Source organism: Mus musculus, chromosome 13, assembly GCF_000001635.26.
Source record: "Mus musculus strain C57BL/6J chromosome 13, GRCm38.p6 C57BL/6J".
NCBI lineage: Eukaryota > Metazoa > Chordata > Mammalia > Rodentia > Muridae > Mus > Mus musculus.
This window is the reverse complement of record NC_000079.6, coordinates 111,852,924-111,877,178: the sequence shown is the minus strand read 5'-3', so window position 1 is coordinate 111,877,178 and position 24,255 is coordinate 111,852,924. Positions and strand designations below refer to the sequence as shown.

General features: G+C 43.6%; 1 long non-coding RNA gene across 1 annotated transcript; it reads right to left on the bottom strand.

Moving 5' to 3' along the window:
- Positions 1 to 5,241: 5,241 nt before the first annotated feature.
- Positions 5,242 to 9,243, bottom strand: Gm15326 (predicted gene 15326). Its single transcript, NR_130345.1, has 3 exons — positions 9,102 to 9,243; positions 7,065 to 7,252; positions 5,242 to 6,333 (listed from the first exon to the last, which is right to left on the bottom strand). It is a non-coding gene; the product is annotated as a predicted gene 15326 (long non-coding RNA).
- Positions 9,244 to 24,255: the final 15,012 nt, after the last annotated feature.

Genomic DNA, 24,255 nt, shown 5'->3' with positions numbered 1-24,255 from the left:
ATTAATTCTTTAAGGGTTTCATACACATATAAAATGTTATTTTTAATCATGCTCGCTCCCCATCCACCTAACTCCTCCTAGGTTTTATTTACTTTTTATCTGACCCTTTTCACATGTCAAGTGCACAGGAGAACAGAACTGGCATTGTTTGCTGCTGTTTTCCCAGCACACAAAATACCTGGCATGGAGTTAATACTCAATAAATATTTGCAGAATAAAAAAAAAATTAACAAAAGCTGTCTCAGGCTGCAGAGCTAGTAGTTGGTGAACTCAGTATTTGCTCCTAAGACTAAAACTCTCAAGCATTCACTTTTATCCACGTTGCTGTCATTTGAAGTCACTTAGTGTCTTCATGTGTTACGGCTTCCAACACAAAGGAACACAAACTAGAAATGTATTTCTCGTGATTCTGAAAGTTTGAGAAGTTTGTGAGCCAGGTGATTTTTAAAAAAGAAAATGGCATCTGAAATGAGAGTCTACTTCCTGGTTCATAGGTGATGTCTTCTTAGTCTGTCCTCACATGGGACAAGGAGCGTCTTAGCTTCTTAGGCTACGTGTATGAAACAGAGAACACCACCTGAGAGGCCTCAGCTCTCAAGGTCTAAGGCTGCACTGTCCATCACCTTGGGGACTGGGATCTCAACATACAAGTGGAGGGGGGGGGCTTGCAAATGAGCAACCCCTCACATTTACTAAGATGAGTAATCCCTACTCTTTTCCAAGGATTCATCTGATTTCACACCAAAATACTTTGCAGGAATTCCAGGCTACCCTGGCCTTTCTCTAGTTTCTCTTTGTTGTGAGGACTATGTTGTTAGTCTGTTGACTTGAACACCACAGAAGGACACTTGGATCAGAGTCCTCAGATGAGGTTCTAAACCCATCCAACAAGGCATCTGAGGCTGAGTTATCTCACCTTTCTTTGTACGTCTCTGCAAATTTATCACCACATATATTCTGTTTGACCCTAATCATTCTTCATCCTGGGGCCAATATTAATGACAGGACTCCAAAGCGTAGCAGAAGTCTCTGAAGCCAAACTAATGCTGATGAAGTTGAAATTGTAAAATAACTGCATGTGTTATAGCTAAGATTCCATTCCTACCCTGCTAAACCAAATTAACAACATCAACAACAAAAATAGGACATTCTCAGTCATCAATGGGAGGAGAGGCCCTTGGTTCTGTGAAGGTTCTATGCCCCAGTATGCCAGGGCCAGGAAGCAGGAGTGGGTGGGTTGGTGAGCAAGAGGGGGTGGTGGGGTGGAGATGAGGGGTTTTCAGAGGGGAAACCAGGAGAGGGGATAACATTTGAAATGTAAATAAAGCACACCTTTAATCCCAGCACTTGGGAGGCAGAGGCAGGTGGATTTCTGAGTTTGAGGCCAGCCTGGTCTACAGAGTGAGTTCCAGGACAGCCAGAGAAATACAGAGAAACCCTGTTTCGAAAAACTAATAATAAATAAATAAATAAATAAATAAAATGTAAATAAAGAAAATGTCTAATAAAAAAACTAGGACATTCTCTAAGAAAACACAGGCAAGCATTAACAGCAGGGCTCCCTCGAAACAGCATGGTTACCCTTCTGTGTTTATTATTTTATTTTTATAATGGAAAACCCGCTGTTTTTTAAACATTTAAAAGAGTAAAACAAATGCATCTGATGTAGCTTTTGGGGATAATAAAGTTTTATTAGAACAGCAATCATCTGCTCTATAATTTATTGAGTGCCATTAGGTGATATGCATTTCGAGCTCCTCCATGAAGACGATAAGTTGTTTTATAAAGCTTAAGACAGCTGGGGTGGAAGACAGAAAGGTTTTGTCAAATGTTATTGCTTGTAGAGAATGGACTAGTCCTACTGATATACAGAAGACATATGCTGCCCTACTGTTGCCATCTGACCTTCAGTTCCTTTTCTATACACAAAGCAAACTGTCACTTCTGGGTTTCATCCAACCTCCATCAAGGGTATTCGTGTAACACTGACCCAATTCGAAGGTCTGCAGTGGGTCTCAGTCAGGTGGTAAACACTCTTCCCACGAACACAAGATGGAAGTCCGCAGTTGGAGTTTTGCCCTTTTTCCATGGTAGTGACCTCCCTAAACCTCACCTTCCTCTGACCCAGGGGTCTCTGCCTTCTGATTGCTATTTTCTGTGTCAATTTTCTCAGCTATACTGACAGTCATCATCTTCCTGCCTATGTCCTCAGACTTGGCCAAAGTAGAACCACAGGCCTAGTGAGAAAGGGGGCAAGAGGAAAGCAGATTCGATTTATAGACCCATCAATGGTCTTGGTGTCACCTTGTCTTCCAAAAACAATAGGGCAGTAATTAACTTGGCTTGGTCAGCCAGCCAGCCCATGATAAAAGGCAATGAATGGCAGTAAATGGGAAGACAAAAAAAAAAAAAAAAGTTTATAAGCAGCATAGCTTTAAACATTTTATTATCATCTTAAATGAGAAGGTTCAGACCTTTAATTACATAATTAATAGCCCAAGAAGATGCTTGTCTGGACAGAGGGCATACCAACTTCAAGCACCCAAGTGAGGATGCCCAAAAGCAAGTTGGGTGCAGCAAGGTACAAATTATAAATTCTTTTACAGACAGCAACAGCTGAACTCCTCTGATCTGCCTCATGAATCTGCTTCCAGAAAGTACTGTTCTGTTATCCCTGAGGGAGCCACGGAGGGCAGCTGTCACAAACCTGGGGGGAAGGGGGAGAGCACAATTAGGAAGATGTTACGTGCCCTGAATGAGAGCAACAGTGTTTATTTGCAGAATAAGTCCTTGTTGCACAAGTACCCCAGTCTGTCTGTATGTGCATGTGTGCACGTATGCACAAGCTCACAACAACCATGCCAAGCATAAATCCTACTTGGGCGGACCTTGTTCAGTTTTCCCTTGTGATGGCCTCACTGCCAAGGCATGGTGAAGGGTTAAGGAAGGTACCCTAATTCAAAAATGAAAAGGTGAGACCTTTCTACCACCACACTCTGGTTCATCTCCAAGTCTGTTTGCTTCTTGACAAAATAATTGATGATGATGATGATATATGATTGCTTTTAAGAATGATTGTCCTAATACAGATGCAGATGCTCACAGCCAACCACTGGACTGAGCACATGGAGGAGTTAGGGGAAGGACTGAAGGAGCTGAAGGGGGCCCTTATCTTGCCTCAGTGGGAGGGGAGGCCCTTGGTCCTGTGAAGGCTTGATGTCCCAGTGTAGAGGAATGCTAGGGCAGTGAGCAGAGTGGGTGGGTGGATGGGGGAGCAACCTCATAGAAGCAGGAGGAGGGGGATAGAGGGTTTGCAGAGGGGAAACCGGGAAAGGAGATAACATTTGAAATGTAAATAAATAAAATATCCAATTTTTTTAAATGTTCAAAAAAAGTTAAAAATAAAAATAAAAGAGAATGATGGTTATGATGGCCTTGGCCCAGTGGTTCATATGACCAAGGGCTGGTGCTGCAGAACTTTGGCTGGGAGGGGGAGCAGTGAGTTACCCTGAGACATTGATGACAAACCAAAGGCAGAGAAGAGAAACTCAAGCGAGTGAGATGCCAAGGGGACCATGTAAAATGGGGGCCTCCAATGGAGTCGCCAGCTGTCTCTTCAAGGTGCAGAGGGTTCAGATAACACCAAGTTCAGTGTTGATCTGAATTCATTGCTCACAGCACCTGGAACAGGCAAACCTCAGCACAGCAATTCCTGGAGGTTCCTGAAGACCCTAACCTACACAAGAAGTCTCTAGAAAGGCTTAATGGGTCCAGACAAGCAGGCTGTGATTGAAACTCAATTCTAAAAGAATAAAAAGTCGTAAGGAACAGGAGAAAGTGGCTGTGTATACAACCATAGTTAGGCACCTCTGCATCCACAAATCCATAGATAGCCATCCAGGTATAAAGCAAGAAGAAAGTGAGGTGCTAATAGCCCTTTAGCAGAACCAGCTCGGAGGCTGGCTCTGTGGGCCTTAATGCTGTAGCAAAGCTCATGGTACTGAGGGAATTCATAGTTGGCCTCAAGATTTAGCTCCTGGGTACCAAGTAACAGACAAGCCACAGAAGGAAAGAAAATGTATTGAAACAACCATGCAAAACCAAGTCTTAGCATCTATATCCACCCCAGACTAAGGGTTAACGGAAACCTGCTTGACAACTCTTTTGTATCTCCACAAAGTGAGCATTTATGTACAAAATCAATACTCTGAATTCTTTAGCATGCCTCTGCTATAGATAGGGAGCAAGCCTACCCCCTACCCTAGGGACATGTGTTACCTCCTTTAATAAGAAGAAGGTTAGGAGCAAAGATAACCATCTTAAAAGATATGCTTCGGCCGGGCAGTGGTGGCGCATGCCTTTAACCCCAGCCCTTGGGAGACAGAGGCAGGCAAATTTCTGAGATCGAAGGCAGCCTGGTCTACAGAGTGAGTTCCAGGAGAGCCAGGGCTACACAGAGAAACCCTATCTCGAAAAACCAAGAGATGCCTCTCGGAAGAAGGCTCCCTCCAAAGCCACAAAGAACTCAACCAGGAAGCTTTTAAGCAAACTGTCATCTGGCCACTTTGGGGAGAATCCTACAACAATAGTTGAACATCTGCTCTTTGCCAGGCACTTCTTGGCCAGAATGCAGAATAAGCACCCATTACCACAGCTGTGGACATCACTTGTCTTTCGGCGGGAGCGAAAGTCAATACCTTGGAAGCGCAGAGGCTACCCAGGCTCTCAGTTCAGGCTGCCCCTAGAATCATTTTGAAAGTTTTCTTTATAAGCGACAGTTGCCTGTCTCTACCCGTAGAGACTGTGACTTTCTCTGCCGGGGAAAGCAGTCTGTCTGGGAATGTTTTAAAAGCACCACAGGTGAGACTTCCACACAGCTGGACTGAGAGGGGTGCTTTGCAAACTCCAAGTGCATGCGACTCGCGTGCGATATTGCAAAACACATAGACAAGGCCTTGTGCTTTTAACTACCTCCCAGTTCATGCCCGAACTGTTTGTTCGCGGGCCATACACTGAGGTGGGAGAGAATGGCACTCTGTGACAGGAAAGGAAGTTCCACCCAGGGCTCTTGGTGCATGATGGCTCCCTAGTCAGCAGCCACCCTACCCACCCCAATCTATGGCTCTGCTTCGGCAGACTGTTAAATTGAACAGATGTCCCAGGGCTCAGAAATGACCGTCTGAGTTAGTTATGAGCTGCGGGGGCGGTCGGGGGGGGGGTGAGAGTCAAGCGGTGAACTTTGGAAAAACGTATCTTCTTTTGTTTTACTTTGGCTCTGTTTGTGGGGAAAGTCCACACGCAGAAATTTGTGCAGCCCTGGTTCAGACAGTTGGCAAACAGGACTGCGAACGAGGAAGGAGGACGCGAAGGATAGAGGACTCGACTAGCGTGCTACAGAGCATACCGCTAACAAAGAACCTCTGCCAACCAGCCTCAGCCATACAAAAGTTAGACTTTATGAACACCTCCCACAGTGATGGCTCTTCTTGCTGTCTTAGGCTCCTGACCACTGCCTTCTTAGTCCCCGTTTCCTGAAAGGAAGCGTCTAGTTAGGTGAACTGCACACCCCTCCGAGCCATCAGATGTGTGCGTTCCTTCTACCGTTACCTGCAAAGCTCAAAGACCACCCCCCGCCATGGCTCCCAGCATAGAATCTCCTTCATGCAACGATCTCTCTCACACATTTCCAATTACTGTACTCAAAATGTCCACCCTGTAAGGCCCTATTTTGCTCATGTGTTCCTCTCTAGTCATTCCAAACCAGTGCCAGCCCTGACTTTCTGGGGCACATCTAGAACATTCTCTTGTTGTCTGTGGCTTCACCATACTCTATTGCCCTCATCTATGGTGTATCCCTATCCCCATCATAAACTTCTGCTTGGCATCCATATCCTTCCTTTCTCTCCTTGCCTAGTAGGGTCCTTTGCAAATAGTAGACGCTTGGTGAGAGTTCTCCAGTGTTCACCACTGTTTCCGAACCTGAGATTTCCGGAGGCGTGGCAGATCCCTGGGAATCTGTACTCCTGGCCTTCTAACCAAGAGCAAATGTCTTTGTCTCCTTTAGTGTTTGAAAGTGGGGAACGCCAGTATCCCAGGGGCCAGTGGTGATTTGCTATCAGCTCCTCCTGATTTGAAAGTGTTTTGCTTGTGTGGCCCCTCACAGTCCCACTCCGGATTCCCTCAAAGTCTCATGCCTTGTGTTCCGACAGCCAGGCCATCTAGTCCAACCTCTGGGCTGGGGTATGCATATGTTTCCATAGCTCTGCCTCGGGCTCATGAAGTTTTCTCTCCTCCTAAGGCAGTCTGAGTTCCTTGCGGAGTCAGGGCTTCAGTCTGAAGAAGAAAACAAGAGGGTGTGGTTGGGAGAAAAGTCAAGTCCCAGCCAAATGGATGTCTCCTGGAAAAACCACTCACACAGAGCAAACAGGTATGGCCACTCTGCTCCTTGTACACCCATACAAGGCTGTGATGGGTATACAGCAAGCCACCCAACACTCTGTACAGGCCTGTGAAGCACCGCCACAGGGAGGAACAGGCTCAAATAGGAACAGTGGGAGGAACAGCAATACTAATAAGAGGAAGAGCAGACATTGTACGGATGCACCCAGAAGAATACTTTGAGAGCAGTCTTGCTGGGGGGCGGGGGAGGGAGGGTGCTTGAAAGTGGCTTGGTAGCTGGTAGCTCTGGACGACCAGCAAAAGAGAAATTAGAAACCTCGGCTATCCATCTCTGCTTCTGCCCCAGGCCTCAGTGCACAGAACACCCCGTATGCCTGCCATTTCCCTTGGATACAGGCTCAAAACCACTACCCTGGGTTACATGCCTGACTCTGCCGTGAGCAGATTGTGCGTTGGCCTTGTGTGCTAGAAGCTTTGCTGAGTCCCCTCCTCTCCCACCCACTGGGCCGCCTTATCTATTCAGACAGACTTTCCCACTTGCTCCATTCCTGTGTCAGAGCGGGAAGAGAGTTAAATTCAGGCAAGGCTGAGGAGGGAAGAAAAGACTTCGTGATTAAACTGCTCATTAAGGAACCACGAAGCTGAAGAAGCTAATTTGCACTGACCTAGTTAAGATATCTTGCAGCAGATCATCCGTGAGCGGGGGTTCAGCCCTTCCAGGCATTAGCCAACTGGCTCCCTTTCGGCATCACAGCTATCAATAATTCCATGCTGAGGACCGTCTGATAGGAAATCACCGCTGGCCCCTGGAATGCCGGCCTTCTCCATGGCTCTGTTTTCCCAGTTGTCAGCCCTGTTTATAAATTGTCCATTTATAGCAAAGCCAGCACCTGCTAGGAACACCTCACCCTGCCAAGTGTTGGAGTACATCTCGGAAAGAGACACTATAGGCTCCCCCGCCCCGCCAAGTGCCGTTTTAATCTTTTCCCAACCTGAGAGGACAAATGTTTGCATAGGAAATCTGAGGGATGGCTTTTTCTGCACAGGAAAAACCAGATATTCTATGAAAAGTGTTTTTGCTCTACTTTAAAGAGAGAGAGAGAGAGAAATAAGAAAGAGTAAATTATTGTTCTCGTGAGAGAATACAATACCATCTTTCTGAGTTAGTCAGAATAGGACACATTTAAAATAACTCTGAAGAAATCAGCAGGACCAAAATGCTCTGGAGAAGACACTAAGGCCAGGAACATCTTAAATTCTAACATGGTTTTTAATCTCACGGTCAACATCAAACCTAAGATGTTGTCTGCTACTTAAAAGCATTTTGTAAAATGCACTTCAGGACACTCTCCTAATATTACAATAGTATCACATGACCTAATCTGAGGGCTCCCCCCTCCCTGACCAAGTATCCACTTGTAAAGTGCCTAGAAGTGTTTCTCAAAGTTACACTCCTATTACATCCTCATTCATTTTCTTTTTGTTCTTTGCATAATGAAATATGATCAATAGCATATAGACCATTCACAGAATGGAAGGGGTTGCCCTTCTTGGGAGTGATGATGGTCAGATGAGATGCTTTGGCAGGCAAACTTGCTGAGTAACCTTGGGAAGACAGGGAGAACCCTTGATGCCTCCCTTGACACATTCCCCCCGTAATCCTGCTCGAGAAGAAGATTGTCACCCTTTTAAAGCCAGACAGGCAGATCTTGATTAAGACCATGTGGCAGGGGCAGCTGGGCCAAGCTGAGGACATTTCCAGAGTCCCAGCTCTGCATTTGAGAAGGCAGCCCTCCCTATATTTTACGGGCAAGATAGGAGCCTTAAATTTTCTTTTGTAAAATGTTGAGACGTGTGGATTAAAACTGACACGTGCAAGCTTATTGTTAATTTAATCGGTAAAGCCAGGTGGTGGTGGATCAGGAAGAACCGGAGTGGGGGCAGAAAGAGAAATAGATCAACCTTCCGCCCTTCGCCACCACCACCACCCCCCCCACCACCACCACCACCACCACGCTTAAGGTAAGGTGTTCCTTTGCATTCTTCAGCATTCTGGTCCCTATGCCTTGTGGCTGGTGTTACACTGTTACATCCAACAAGCTGATCTCCAATTAGACAGGTACCCATTATTTCTTCGCCAAACGTGACTGGCTCTCATCAGTTTCATGGCCCTTCTAACGCAAACCACGCTTGCTTACTTCCCATCCATCCCGCGGCCACCTATTTTATCAACAAGGGTTCATTCACCCAGCACACATGTCAACCCCCACGGTGGAGTTGATCTCTGAGATGCCCCTGCTGGAGAAAGGAATGTGTAAATCAAGACACTACAAATCAATGTGAAAACTCACTGACTTCGGCCCGTAAATCTGGCAAATCTGGGTCCATAATATTAAAGATCATTTGGAGGTGCTGAAAGAAAGACGTGATCGCTATAGAAAGCATCGGCGCTACGCTTCTCGGGGCACCGACTAGTAGTGGAGAGGGGTTAGGCAGACCCAGATCCATATTCTGCTCCCAAAAATAGAAAAGAGGAAACCTTTGAAGCTAAAGCAGGCCTAAGAATAACTGTCAGCAAAGAGAGAGCCACACGGACCGGAAGCTCTGCTCAAGTGGAGGGTTTGTGTTGCCTTCTCCCCCTCCCCCTCCCCCGGAGCTCTTCACATTCATCCTGTTAAAAAAGATAGCTTTGAAAGGCTCGCCTTCAGCTCGGACATGTTGGCCGGCGCAGCTCGCCCTTCCACAGCAGCTCAGGGCCAGCTCTGAATGCTGCCTGCACACAGCCCTGGGGTTTGTTCTCGCTTCCCTGGTGGATCATTTCAATCTGTTTAAAGCTGAACAGTGAACGCTTCAGAGACTGCGCTACACAGAGAACCCTCAGTCGGAAACAGCTGGCCGAGAAAATACTCATTTCCTGTTTGCCTTCTAGTTTTACATCGCAACCCAGCCTAGCTTTCATCTTTTAGTCGTTCTGGTCTTATGAAAAATCTAAATTAATACCACCAAACTGGTGAAGTCTGTGCTGTCTCCGGGGCCTTATATGATACTAGACAACTACTGGAATATATATATACTTATATGATACTAGACAACTACTGGAATATATATATGTGTGTGTGTGTGTGTGTGTGTGTGTGTGTGTGTGTGTATATATATAACAGATCCTTCAGTAGCATATCAAAATCCCAGGTATGGTTGGGGTTTAATGGAGAACAGTTAGCAAAACCAAATTTTTCATGTTTTCATCTTGTGTGGGAAGTGTTGGTTGTAAGGGAGTTTGGGTTTTAGTCACAGCCAGTGAACAACTTCCAGAAATCATATGCTTTTTCTATTTGCTTGACAGGACCCAGATCTATGTTTAGATACAAACAGCTCCAGTTATCTGCTGAGCTCCACCCTCAATGGAGACACAACATCATTCGTGCTTTAAGTGACGACATTGGAAATTCTTTTTTTTTTTTAGAAGTCTTCTTAGTGTATATGTGCCTGTGTATGTGTGTGTATGTGTGTGTATGTGTATGTGTATGTGTGTGTATGTGTGTATGTGTGTGTGTATGTGTGTGTATGTGTGTGTATGTGCCTGTGTATGTGTATGTGTGTATGTGTGTGTGTGTGTGTGTATGTGTGTGTGTGTGTGTGTGTGTGTACAATGTGCACGTGTGTGTGTGTGTGTGTGTGTGTGTGTGTGTACAATGTGCACGTGTGCAGGTTCTCTCTAAGGCCAGAAGAGGGCACCGGCTCCCCTGGAGCTGGTTACAGGCAGTTGTCACTTCCTCAGCTTGGGTGCTGGGAATCTAATTCTGATGCTCTACAAGAGCATCAAGTGCCCTTAACCCCTGAGTCACCTCTCACACAGAACGCTTATCTGTATTCATCTCAAAATTTAAAAAACGCTCTAGTCAAACAACTGGTTACGCTTCAGTTTAAAGTAGGGAACAGATCTCCTGTCTATATTTTTCCAGGGACTCTCAGTGTCATCTGTGAAGCAGGAGGTAATAAATATGGTGGTTTCTGGGGTTTTCTTTTCAACTTAAGGAAACTACTTGATGCAAAATAAATAAGTATATACATACACACATAAAGTTTTGGCTTGCAAATATTAGACTTTTGAGGTCAAAACCTCCTGAAGCCAAAACCAAAGACGACAAAGCATTAGTTACAAGCGGTTTCTGTTGTGCTTTCCACAGAAAGTTCTCGAGTGGCCTAGGAACCCCCACTAAGTGCCCTATCTGAAGTGTGGGTTTGGAGGCAGGAGGATATATTACTGTAGTTGTTTTATTCTGTTCTAACCTAATTTCTCTTTACTGTGGCTGCAGCTTCTTTTCACAGAACCAAACCAATCTCTTGCTTGGGCCTTCATTTCATGACTAAGAGGGAGCCACTACTTTTTATATGACAGATCCTATAGTTCCTCGGCAACTTTACTGACAGCGTCTCAGTAAGAGCTCAGAAGAGCCCTTTCAATGAAGCATCATCTCATCACTGCCTCTCAGCAGATGAAGAAAATGGGGACAAGCTGAGCATCTCATCCATGACCACTGACGGAAGTCGGACCCTGTTCTGGCCTTCTGCTCAAAGCAGTGACTGCCTATGCATCAGCTTTTTGGCTCCTCTGAGACATTTCCCATAGCCCTGTGCATCATGGACCCCCAGATGACAAGCTCTCAGCCTGACAGGTAAAGGGTGAGCATTGACAAACACTGACCACCTCCTGCCTCGGCTTCTGAATGCCTTCCTTCCAGAAAACTCGAGCCCAGAACAGCGAATTGTCTGCTGCCGCTGACTCAAGAGGGTAACAACCAACTTAAAAGATCTGCTGTTATATTAATGGAGCCATAAAGCCAGAAGCAATATTAAATAAGATCAGACTTCAAACGGGACAGGTTTCCTGGGGTTTTATTTTTGTCTCGAACTGGCTTGGTAAACTTAAGTGTGATGGGTGTGTTGAACCTGATAGCATTTGACAGATGCTGTAGTCTGGATCTGGACTGTATCCCTAAACCCCATGGGCTACAAAACAAACAAACAAACAAACAAACAAAAGTTTATTCACTAGCTTGCTGCTATCGAGTGATGGTGGAACATGGAGTGGGTAGGACCTGGTATGAAGTCTTAAGTCACTAGGGTCTGCCCATACAGAGGATAATAGGAAATCAAGGCCCTTCCTATCTTCTCTAAGTTCCCATTATAGGCTAAAAGGCTTTGCTTCTCCACACACACTATATCATACTATGAGATCTGCCTCGCCAGATACCCAAAAGCATCAGGACCAACTGACACTGGACTGACATCTTCAAAACTGTGAGCTAAAGTCAGGCTTTCTCCTTTATAAATGCGTTGTCTTAGATTTTTGTTACAGTACTGAAAAGCTAACTAACACAATGACATTGAAAGTAGGTCTTGCAAAGTACACGTGGGGTGAGTGAGATGGCTCACTGGGTAAGGGAGCTTGCCACCAAGTCTGCCATTCTGAGCTCCCATCCATCTCCAGGACCTATACAATGTACGGAGGCAATTGACTCCCATGAATTGTCCTCTGGCCCATGTGCACATGAACACATGAACACCTAGCAAATACAATAGTTCAGAAATGTTAACGCATTTGTGGTGGGTTACAGAGGAATGGCCCCCATAGTCTCATATATTTGAATGGCTAGCCATTGGGGAGTGGCACTCTTAGGAGGTGTGTCCATGTTGAAGGAAGGTGTGGCCTTGCTGGGGGAAGTGTATTACTGGGGTAGGCTTAGAGGTTTCATGTGCTTAAGCCAGGCCAAGTGTTGCTCTCTTCCTGCTGCCTGAAGATCCAGAGGTAGAAGTGTTAGCTACCATGTCTGCCTGCATGCTACCATTCTTCCCACCAGGACTTAAGCCTCTGAATGTAAGCCAGCCCCAGTTAAGTGCTCTCTTTTATAAGAGTTGCTGTGGTTATGGTGTCTCTTCACAGCGATAGAACATTGACTAAGACAGCGAGCGTTTGAAACAACCTAGCTGCCTTTTGTTGGAGAAATAAATTTAAAACTATAAATCAATTTGGGTAGAGAAAGGAATTTTATACAGCAAATAAAATTAATTGATTAGATACACGCATTTCAGAATGTTTACAATATATATTGCAGAATTAGAAAAACAAACAAAATGTGATAAATGTATGGAAATGCCCTCAGGAATTTTGCACACCGATTTCATAGGTACTCTGTGAGGAAGGATAGAAGCTTAAGTAGCTTTGTTTTTTGGTTTGTTTGTTTTGTTTTGTTTTCCTTTTTTCGAGACAGGGTTTCTCTGTATAGCCCTGGCTGTCCTGGAACTCACTCTGTAGACCAAGCTGGCCTCAAACTCAGAAATCTGCCTGCCTCTGCCTCCCAAGTGCTGGGATCAAAAGTTGTGTGCCACCACTGCCTGGCTTCAATAGTTTTTTAAACTACCTATCAACAGTCTTTAAAACTCTGTAGATAATTTTGGCTTTTATATTATTTAGACCAGTACAGTATTTGCATGAAAGTAGGCAGATCTCCTAGTAGAATAAAATAAGGACTCCAGAGAGTCCTCACAGAGTGGTTAAGTGGTTTTTAAGAGGAGAAGCAATACCAAACTGGGAAACAGTCTGTGGTAAATAGCAATGAGAAAACTGGACATCAACATGTAAAAGAATAAGGTTACACAATAATTTATACCACATTAGTGAATAAAGTCAAAGTGGATGAGAAAGTTAAACATAGCTTCTCTGGAAGAAATCAGGAAAGAAAGTATCATGGCTCAGGGTTCAACAATGATTTATTGGTTACGATACCAAATGCTCCAGCAATAATACAGATCGATTAGAATTCATTAATGTGGACATTTTTCATGCATTAAAGAATACAGTCAAAAACACAGAAATGCCACACACACCCCACCCCCAGTGCTGGAGGCTATTCACAGATTATCGCTCTGGCAAAGGGTTGATATCCAGACTTTAAAGGGAAAGATAAAAGCCATAATTTAAAAATAGCCAAAGGGCTGGACATGGTGACACATACCTTTAATCCCAGCATTCAGAAGGCAGAGGCAAGTAGATTTCTATGAACTCAGGGCCAGCCTGATCTACATAGCAAGTTCCAGGACCAGAGCTACATGGTGAGACCCTGTACCAGTCAACCAACCAACCAATCAACCAATCAATCAATCAATTAATCAAAACAAAACCCGATCAAAGTTCTTGAATAGACATCCCTTCAAAGAAGATAAATAGCCAGAAAAAGGTGTTCAGGGCCCCTGTTCACTCTAGAATGTAAACTAGCTGGATGCCACTCACACGCTCAAGATGGGGCAGAGCAAAGAGAAAGCAGGAGTTGATGATAGTGTGGAGAAATGGAAGAATGCAAAATGTCACAGCCACTTTGAAAAGCATTCCAGAGGTAAAACTCAAGCACGGAACTGCTATACGATCTGTGCGTTCCGTTTCTCGGTGAATTTAAAAAATGAATTGATAACAGAGACTTAAACAGTACTCACAGCAACATTATTCACAAAGCCATACTGGAAACCACCCAAATGTTCGCCAAACAGTGAATACGTAGACACGTAAGATACAATACAAACATGTATGCCTCTGCCTTTTGAAAACAGGACATTTTCTGCGGCATGCCACATGAATGAACTTTGAAAGCATTATGGTAAGTGGGAAAAGCTACACCCAAAAGAATATATGTCACTAGTTGCATTTAGAGGACTTAACATGAAATAGATTCCCAATGTAGAATAGTGGTGGCCACAGACCAGGGGGGAAACTTTTGCTACTGCTTAGTGGGCCAGAGTTTAACTCAGAGACGCTGAGAGAAGATAGAGGTGACATTGCCTCAAGTGTGAACACTTTTAATTTGACTGAACTGTACGCTACTTGGGTTTTAAAAGCACATCTTGTTATATATTTTGTCATATACATATATGTATATATATATATATGTATATATATGTATATGTATATGTGTATATATATCAGAATATATATGCGTAAGAATAAATATTCTCAATAAAAGCATTTTTAATCAAGAGAGATAAGTAAAATATGACAAGCTGTTTTAAAATTAATCCCAGGACTCTATTCTATGAGTTTCTGCATTCCCTGTGAAATGTCTCATCTTCTTTGTGAACTGTTAGAAATCTTGAACGTGTCCCATAGGCTGGCTCTGAAGAATCGAGCTCCGCTTGCCTAGTGAACCCTCTGACCACATGATTCGCTTTCTGTGACCTCAAGCAAAGCTGCCTAAGCTCACATTCACTGTGCAAACAAATGACCTAGTGATAGTGTGGAAATGTTGATCTAGTCGCTCAGAAGGGGCCCGGGAGTCTCTGTTTCTAATTCCCAGGTGAACCCGGTGTTAAGTCCGAGCAGCAAGAATCCAAAAGAATGATTACAATCTACATAGATTAGCTTGCACCACAAGTTTTCTTCTGTTTGCTTGGTTTGGGTTTTGATTGCTTTCTGAAATAATGCCTTGTGAGATAGTTAGGCTAACCTGGAACTCACTATGTAGCCTAGGATACCCCGAACTCAGGAAATATTCTTAATCATTGTCCTGGTTAGAGGTTTGTCAACCTGACACAACCTAAGGTCATCTGACAAGAAGACGCCTCAGCTGAGAAAAAGCCCCCATCAGATTGGCCTGTGGGGCATCTTCTTAACTGATGATTGTCGTAAAAGGCCTAGCCCAGGGTGGGCAGCACCAGGCGGTCCTGAAGAGTGTAAGAGAGCAATGTGCACAAGCCGTGTGTAAGCACTGTTCCTCCGTGGTGTGCTTTGGTTCCTTCCCTGGCTTCCCTCAGTGATGGCGTGTGACTTGAGAATTTTACAATGAAATAAACCCGTTCCTCCCCAAGTTGCTTTGGGTCATGGTATTTTTTATCACAGCAATAGAAACCTTAAGTCACTTACATACCATTAGTTAATGAAGGGCTGAAATAAGCCACAAGGACTCTTGCATGTAAAATGTCATTTAATGTCTGTTCATCTGTTTGATAGACAAGTATAAGGCCAAATTATAATTAGACCCTAATCGTATTGAACATTTTACAAATTTCATCTTCTTTATAATACTGCCTGAAATCTTTTGGATCTGCAGCCAAAATCTAAAATAAATGCATAGGTTGGGCTATATTAATTTCTTTTCCCACAAATGATTTTTGAAACAGGAATTGTTATGGCACAAATTTCAATTGATGACAAGTCACTTTACCTAATTATATAGGCCTTGAACATCTTCTCTGGCATTTTTTAGATTGTAGGATAATTTCAGGCTGGGACCTATGATTTTTACCTGCTATAAAATGACTGGTTAATTCCTAAATCGAAAATGCCCTTAGGAGAAGACTTCCTGCCTGAATTGTTTAGAATTTATGCCGTCTCATAGGCCCCAGGTGCCAATCTAATAAAGTTTTCAGATGTTCTGTTGTCCAGAATTAACCTAAATGTCACCCACTTGACTGGCACACAGGACAAGCCCTCTGTATCCCCATTCTGGCCTTGGCCCCAGGCCCTCCCAGATTCAAATGGCAGCCCCCACCCCACCCCCAAGTGGTCCAGAGGAAACGTATCTCAGCTGTAATCAGACTACTACTAGGCTTCTTGTTGCCCACAAGGAGGTTCTGCGCCTTTATTGACCTCCCAATGCCTGTGATTCCAGAGGTCAAACTGACTTTAATCCAAACTGAATGCCTGACTCATGTTCTAGGTCAACTGAGTTGCTTTTCAGAATCCACACCCAGCCTTTCCAAACAGAACACTAGTTTTACTAATAATAAGACAACAGCTAAATGTGATGGTGCCCCAACACTGTGACAAGCCCTATGTAGGCATTTCTCGTAAGCTCTCCCATAGCCCTTGAAAGCTGAGATTCTCATCCTCACCCCCTAATTTCAAGGAATCTCAGGAAATTCACATCCAAAGCCACAGAGCCCTGTTATATTCAACGATACTAATTTCATTCTATTTTTTCTTTGCTATACCTCTTGTTCTAAGACAAGGCAACACTACAGAGCCCAGGCGGGCCTACAACTTGACATAATCCTCCTTGCTCTGTCTCTTAAGTGCTAGGATTGGAAGCGGGAGCTGCCACAGCTTTCTGCTGGTAATTGCAATTGCTACCTGCTGTATAAATGATGTCAAATGGGCCCCCCCCTAAACTGCCTCACAGAAGGAAGAGAAGTTGGAAGATAATTTCTTAGCAAACAGCCTCTTCCCTAATATGCTTCTGGTCACTCTCCCTCAGAGCATTTATTAGACACATACTGGTCTGCTAAGCAATTACTGTCACGGGGAAAAGTCTTTATGTGTGGCAGAGAACCTGCACTGTTTAACCAGAAGATCTCTGGTGCTTCTGTTCCTTTCATAATGGCCACTTAGCAGTTTATAGCAAGGTAAATAAAATCTAGGAATTGCTGAAATCCCTTTTTCTTTTACTTACTAATGTGTGCATGACAGAAACAGACAGACAGACAGACAGGGGTGGGTATGAGCAGAGGGAGCTCAGCAGAGAAGTTCCAGGAATCAGTTCTCTTCTTTGGGTTCTAGGGATCCAACCCTGGGCATCAATATTTCACCACAAGCACTTTATCCACTGAGGCATCTCATGGCTTCTAAGGTTTCTTTCTGAGCCATGCATCATTGTAATGAGGGCCTAATATAAAAAGGGTGATTGCCAAATATCAGCATGTTGTCATGTCTAAAAGGAGTTCAATATTCTTTTAAACTACTTACTTTCCTCAACAGAAAAGAAACCTCTTCCCTTCCTGGATCTGATATTTTACCACCCAGCAAAAGACTTTATGGCACAGGGCTCAGAAACCAGGAGTCATATTCTTAGTGACTCAGGAATTATTCCTGCAGGTACAGTGGGACATGGTGAGATTGTGCCCAGGGTGGGCAAAGGAGAGAAAAGCTGACATGCTGACATGTTGGAGGACCAAAACAGAAAATCAAGCCAATCTCAATGCATTTACAACCTTAAATTCCAATTTAAGCTGACAACATATGTAGTAGTTTAAATGAGAATGACCTGCAGAGTCACATGTCTTAAAGTTTGGTCCCCAGTTGGTGGAACTGTTTGGGAAGAATTAGGAGGTGTGGCCTTGTTAGAAAATCAATCTCTCTCTCTCTCTCTCTCTCTCTCTCTCTCTCTCTCTCTCTCTCTGTCTGTCTCTGTCTTTCGTCCCTCTCAGCCTCCCCCCTCTATTCCTGCCTCTTACTTATACATAAAAATGTGAGGTCTCAGCTACTCCAGCAAACATGACTACTTTTTTGTTTAACCCTCTGAAAATGTAAGCTTTCTTTTATAGGTTGCCTTGGTCATGGTATTTTATCACAGCCATATAAAAGTAACTAAAATTACAACTTCACTTCAAAAAGACATTTCTCAATAAAATGTAATTCTGTGACAACTTCCTTACCAAACTGCTACCTTGTTCTTTCAGGCTTGGCAGCGTTTTTTTTATCAGGCCCCGAAGGCACTAATGATATACTGAGATAAAGGGGCACAGCAAATGAGCTGCGGTCCTTTCAAAATGAACAGTCACAGAGAACATACTTTCAACAATCCCACTGAAAAGCAATCGTGTTGTTAATCACTGTGGTTAACGCTACAAACCTTAAGCATATTTCTCTTAATTGCACGTTTTACCCTCAGACATCTAGTGAGAAAACGGCCAGGCTACAGCCTGCCTTATGTGTGGAGTCAGAATTACAGTATGGCCATTGAATAGAAAACATAAATACATTTTTTAAATAAAAATAATTGGGACTCCTTGGTCACTTTGGGGGTGGGGTGTGCTATGTGGAAGGCCTGTGTTTGTTAGCAATAATCTGAGATCGTCTGAGGCCTCGCATTACAGATATACATTCAGGGCTTGCTAAGAATGTTGTATCTATGACAGTGTTCATTACAGGTCTGCACACTGGACTGTGTTTCAATAGAGGGGAACAGTCCCAAGGACACCTATTCAAGTCAGTCACTATCTATAACTTGGCAGGGTATCCAGACTTTATGCTTATCCTTCCAGTACATGGTTCTATGTAGTAGACTGATTCTTGTCAAATTTTTGGTTCTGGGACCTTTTCACATACATATAAATTACTGAAGACCCTAAAGAGGTTGGTTTATTTGGGTTTTGTTTTTTTGTTTTTTATTTTTATTTCTATTTCTATTTTTATTTTTATAAAACAGGCTACAGTTACCAATGGCTACTGTATTTAGAAGTTGAAACAGAAAAAAAATATTTACTTTTAAACTTACTTTTTAAAGATTATAAATGATAAAAAGCCTTCTCCGTCCTGAGGTCTGGCTCTCGTAGTTCCTGAAGGTGACGTGCAGACTGCTGAGGGAAGGAGATCAATCACCCTTTCCAGTTGTGACATCTCTGAACCACAACAATGGTTCATGATCTAAAAGTGTAATAGTGGCACACTTGTCTTGGCGGTAACCAATAGATATTTAGTTGGACTAAAGGCCGACTCAGTGGGAGGGAAATCATGGCCAGTGCTGGAATATCTTCCAAGCTTGAATCATTAATTTATAAAATAAGAAGTTATACTTGATATGTATTAATAATTTTGTAGATATTATTAACATATTATTAGAACATTGAGCTCAGAAAAGCCTTTAGGCATTATTTAGTAAACTTCACCTAATGGTGGCAAATAGAGTGTATTAAAGTTGTATTTTTTACTTGAAATCCAAGATTTTCTTTTAAAATATTTTTCCATCCATACCACCCCACCCATGGAGAAGACTGCAGACAGTATTATTCACATCCCTGTACGTATCACCCTTCACAGGAGAAGGTTACAGTTGCTTATCTTTCGAGAGTCTTGCAAGCCCCAACACCAGTGTATTGGGCCTAAGCCTGGCTCTTGATTTCACTGATGCCGATATGGAGACCACAGATCAAAGGATGTTGGAAGCTAGAAGGATCCTGCAGTACTGTACTCCTGTTTTGCTGATAACAAGGCCCCAAATCACAATCAACATTTTTTTTCTTGCCTTCCTTTGAGACAGTGGCGTGGGATCTAGAAGCCAGTCTATCCCAAAACCGTCCCTGATAAAATCGTGAATAAGGAAGCAGTTCCTTTTCCTTCCGTGCTATGTTCTTACTATTCTTGATGTCTATCACTATGGCGAGACACCACCAGTGTGCTGCGGATGACAGTACCATAAAACAAAAGAGCCCATGTTCTGCATCCTTTAACCACTGATCTGGCCCCTGAAATAACTCAGAGTCCAGGGTTTTGATTTATGTGTGGCACATTTCTTATTTTAAAAGACATTTTTATGTGGGCATTCTATTTTACAGCCCAAAGCATCCTGATTAGGAGTCATTTCATCCATTATTTTGTTTCATAAATAAAGTAACTGAGATTCACAAGACCCTGCCCTCCCAAAAGAAAAAACAAAACAAAAAAAGAAATAGACTCCAAATGGCCAAACAACTTGCACAACAGCACAGTGATTAGGTGACACATAGATTACTTACAGCTCAGTTGCCAGTGTCCTGATTCTTAGGTTGAACATTTCCCAGCAACTTCTAGAGAACAAGCTAGCTATAGTCAAATGGAAATAAACCCAGAAAGCAGCCTGGTAGGCTCTGCAGGGAAGCCATTCCAGACACTCAGGGGTGAGGGACTCCTGCGGGTGAGCCGAGCAACAGGACAGGAGATGATCCAACTGTGTTGCTTCTGCCCTTATTCCTGACCCCTTCACCCACCCTCACATCCCCAGAAAGGCAATTAAAAACAAGCACGGACCATGTCATTGTCCTAGATACACCAAAATAACATTACTGTACATGACCAACAGTAAAACCAGATTCTCTGCATTTTTATCCAACTTCCAAAAATAGTTAGGACTCCCTGCCAAAGAGAGTGGGGCCGGAATTCTCATGAAACAACTTCAGTCCGTGGCATTTGCTCCAGTGTAGAAATAATTAAACACGTGCTGAAGAATGGAACTCTCAGCGCTCTTTCACCCGATCAGCTTGCTTTCTAAAAGTAAAAAAAGGCAACAATGTAGCAACCATTGTGTTGCCAGGAATGTACTAGATTCACAATCAGGGTTTAGTCTGTAGAAAACATTGCTACTCTTAAACTAGGCACTACTGACCTTTAAAATTAATTTATTAGTTTTTTGGAGATTTTTTTTGGAAGCCCTCCTCTTAAGACAAGGATCCCATTTCTCACTGTTGTATAAATTTGGAAGGCCAGCTACATACGTGTGCAACCTCTCTTGCAACTAGTTTGGGCCCCTGACCTAAGTTTCACCGTGGTGGATAATGGTATGTGGCAATCTGACCTCGGTACTTGGTACCCAGATATTTGGTTAAACATTATTCTGTGCCGGTGATGCTGTTTCTGGGTGAGGCTAGCATTTGAATCAATAAAAAAGTAAAGTAGAGTCCTCCCCTGGACATAGGCGGTCCCATCCAACCCAGCGAAGACTGAATAGAATAAACGAGAAAGAGATTTTTGTTTCCTCTGCCTATTTTTGAGCCACCATTTTCATCATATCCTGACTTCCAGTTTAATCTGCAACATGCACCACTGGCAATCCTGACTCCCAAGCCCTCAGGTTTAAACAGGGACCGTGTCGCCAGGTCTCCTGAGTCTCCCTCCAGATCAACAATGACAGGTCTTGATGATTCTTGGTCTCTATAACCGTACGAGTCATTTCCTTATTTACACAGCCTCTCTCTTTAGGTTCCGTGCACTTTTCTCTGAGGAATCCCAATGTATCCAACCAACCAGAAGCACCATCCTTAGATTTTTCAATGGGAAGTTGGAGTATCAAGGGAGTCAGAAATAGGGGTTGGAAATGAGAAGTGGAAAGAGCGGATTGTTTACTCATGGTTGAGCTTCGACCTGGAATTATATACTGAACAATCTGGGAACGTTCTAGAAGTGATGGCTCCTGTTGTCTCTCTTGATGTTGAGACACTGAACATTATTGATTCACAAGTCTGCCTTTCCTTATGGTTCATACAAGAAGCTCCATGGGAGAACAGGCTGGCCTGGGCTATTCACCACTGTATCCGTAGCAGCAACTGCCTCAGTGCCTAGAACGCCACACCTGTCCAAGAACATCTGCTGAACAAATGAAGGCCACTCTACATAAGAATGCATCAGTCAGTCATATTGTCTTTTAAAACTTATTAGATTGTGGGGATGATGATGATGGTGATGGGTATGGGGACAATAGGAATGAGATGGGGGTGATGAAAATGGGGTGGTATATGCGTGTATGTCTATGTACCACATTCATGCCTGGTGCCATTAGAGGCCAAGCAAGGATCTCAGATCCCCTAGACTTAGAATTACAGATTGTCGTGAGCCTCCGTGTGCATGCTAGGATTTGAACTAGGGTCCTCTGAAGAGCAGCCAGTGTTCTTAATCTCTCAGCCATCCATACAGCCCTGATAACAACTTTTTTTTTTAAGATAGGACTGTTTTGTTTTGGGATTTTTAAATACTGACCAAATCAAACTTTGCTTGGTGTAGAAGCTCTGAGGAAAATCTTAGGCTCACACAGACAACATAACAGCCAAGGAGACCTGGACTGGAGCTGAGCCTTAGGTCTGACCTATGCTTAGAAGACAACAACATTGAATATGTCTGTAGTGATAAAAGTGCACAAGTCGTTGATGCCTTGACTGGGAAAGTAGCATCTTCCCACCCACAGGACCTCATAGCTCTTACTGGATGCTCTGGGACATGGGTACCCAATCCGAAGGTGCTCTGCTGGGCAGCAGCTCTCCTTCCTAGCTTGACTGTGACATTTCTTCTGCTGCTATTTGTATGAGTTACTTCCTAGTCGCCGTGACCATGTGCCCATCAAGAGGAAGGCAAGGAAGGTTATTTGGCCTCACAGTTTCACCGAATCTGTGGAGTCACCGTAGGAAGACTCAGCGGTGGGAGAATGTGGAGGCCTGTTCATTCCATAAGAGGCTAGGAAGCAGAGAGAGTATGACGGGAACCAAAAACAGGTAGACCATCATGAGCCCACCCTAAGATATCCACTTTCAGCAACCAGGGTCCACCTCCTAAAGGTTCTAGAGGCTGCAAAACAACTTCAGAGACTAGGAACAAAGAGTAAAGCCATAAAGCCATAAACCTATGGAGGGCATCTCACGTTCAAACCATTATACTGTTAGGAGGCAAAGGGAAACAAGCAAGAAGAAAGAAAATTTCCTCTCTTCCTCCTCCTCCTCCTCCTCCTCTTCCTCCTCTTCCTCCTCCTCCTCCTCCTTCTTTCTCTCTCTCTCTCTCTCTCTCTCTCTCTCTCTCTCTCTCTCTCTCTCTCTCTCCAGAATTGTATTTCTTCAGCGTTTAGGTGTGGCCATTAAAAAGGCAGGAAATAATGAGGTTCCCAACTGTCCATTGGCACAGAATCACCTTTGGACTGACAGACTTCCATGTATGATAGAAATAAGAGCCAGCACCCATAACGTCTCATGATGTGTCAATCACCATTTTACACATGTTTATGGAGAAAGCTGCTCAAAAATCTCCATGGTGTGTGCCACTGTCGTCACACCATTCTGTATCTAAGACAAAACAGACTCTGAGACCAGTGTCTGGTGCCTGAGTTTGCAGGGTTGGAGGAGCACGGACTGTGACCTTCACTGCTACATAACACAAGCACTGGCAGGGAAATGAGACACTACCTAGCGTAGACAGTGTGTTACTTACTGCCAACAGAGGCACCACAGGGGCCAGTGCTGGGTATCAGTGAATAGGAACCTAGTCAAGGAAGAGACAGCAAAGTCTCCACAAAATTGCCCCTTAGCATTTCCTTCTGAAATATAATATATAAAAATAATACAAATATAAACAATATACTAATTGGAGGAAGTATAAATAACATTAAAAATACAGTGAAAAAAGAAAGAAGCTAACCTAAGTTCAAGTTTATCCATATGTCTCATTTGTTAGCTATTCAACTCCTCTACCAATTCAGTATATATTTGCCAAGTGCTATGCATAGAACTGTAGAATAGCTCGTTCTCCTTAATTTAGAAGCAGGAGCTAAACACACGTTTAAGAAGTGTCTTGTCGTTTGTAACTGGAGGCAAGTTGTAATTTAAAATGATACTTGTGGAACAGAGGGATTTGAAGCCAGGGAAACTGTTCTTCCTGACCCTGTCATGGTAAATGCCATTATATATCGCTCTAACAAACAGACTGGACAATCCTAAACATGAGTCTTAGTGCAAATATGGACTCTGACGATTGATATGACAATGTGTCATCAATGATATGTACAGCCAGAGCAGGGTAGTTACAGCAAGATCCTAACCCTAACCCTAACCCTAACCCTAACCCTAACCCTAACCCTAACTGACAAGGGTCATACCGTGTAAAACTCTACTTCTTGTTCAACTTTGCTATAAACCTAAAACTACTCTAGAAAACACAAGTCTCCTTTAATCTCAAGAAGAGTAAGCTTCGGAAAAATTGATAGAAGTTGAAATAGCACATGCTTTCTGAGTATATGCTGTAGGCCACACAGAATCTTATGTGAATTAGCTCTCTCATCTTCCATCACTAAAGGAGGTGAGAGTATGTTTAAATCTCACCTATGTTTATAGGCAAGGGAACTACGGGGCAGAGACAGTCCATAGCTTACTGAAGCCATCGTTGGTTACTAAGAAGCTTGCATTGGATCTGACCCGAGCAGCACACATCTAATCATTATGTATGCCTCCTCCTTCAAGGTTCAGGAAGGGCTTCCTGCCAGTGAGGGGAGGGGCTGACAATGGCTGGGACTCTCAAGCATTTTATGAGAAGGGCACTGGAGCATCAGAGGTGTATGAAGAACAAACTGCAACTCTTTTTCC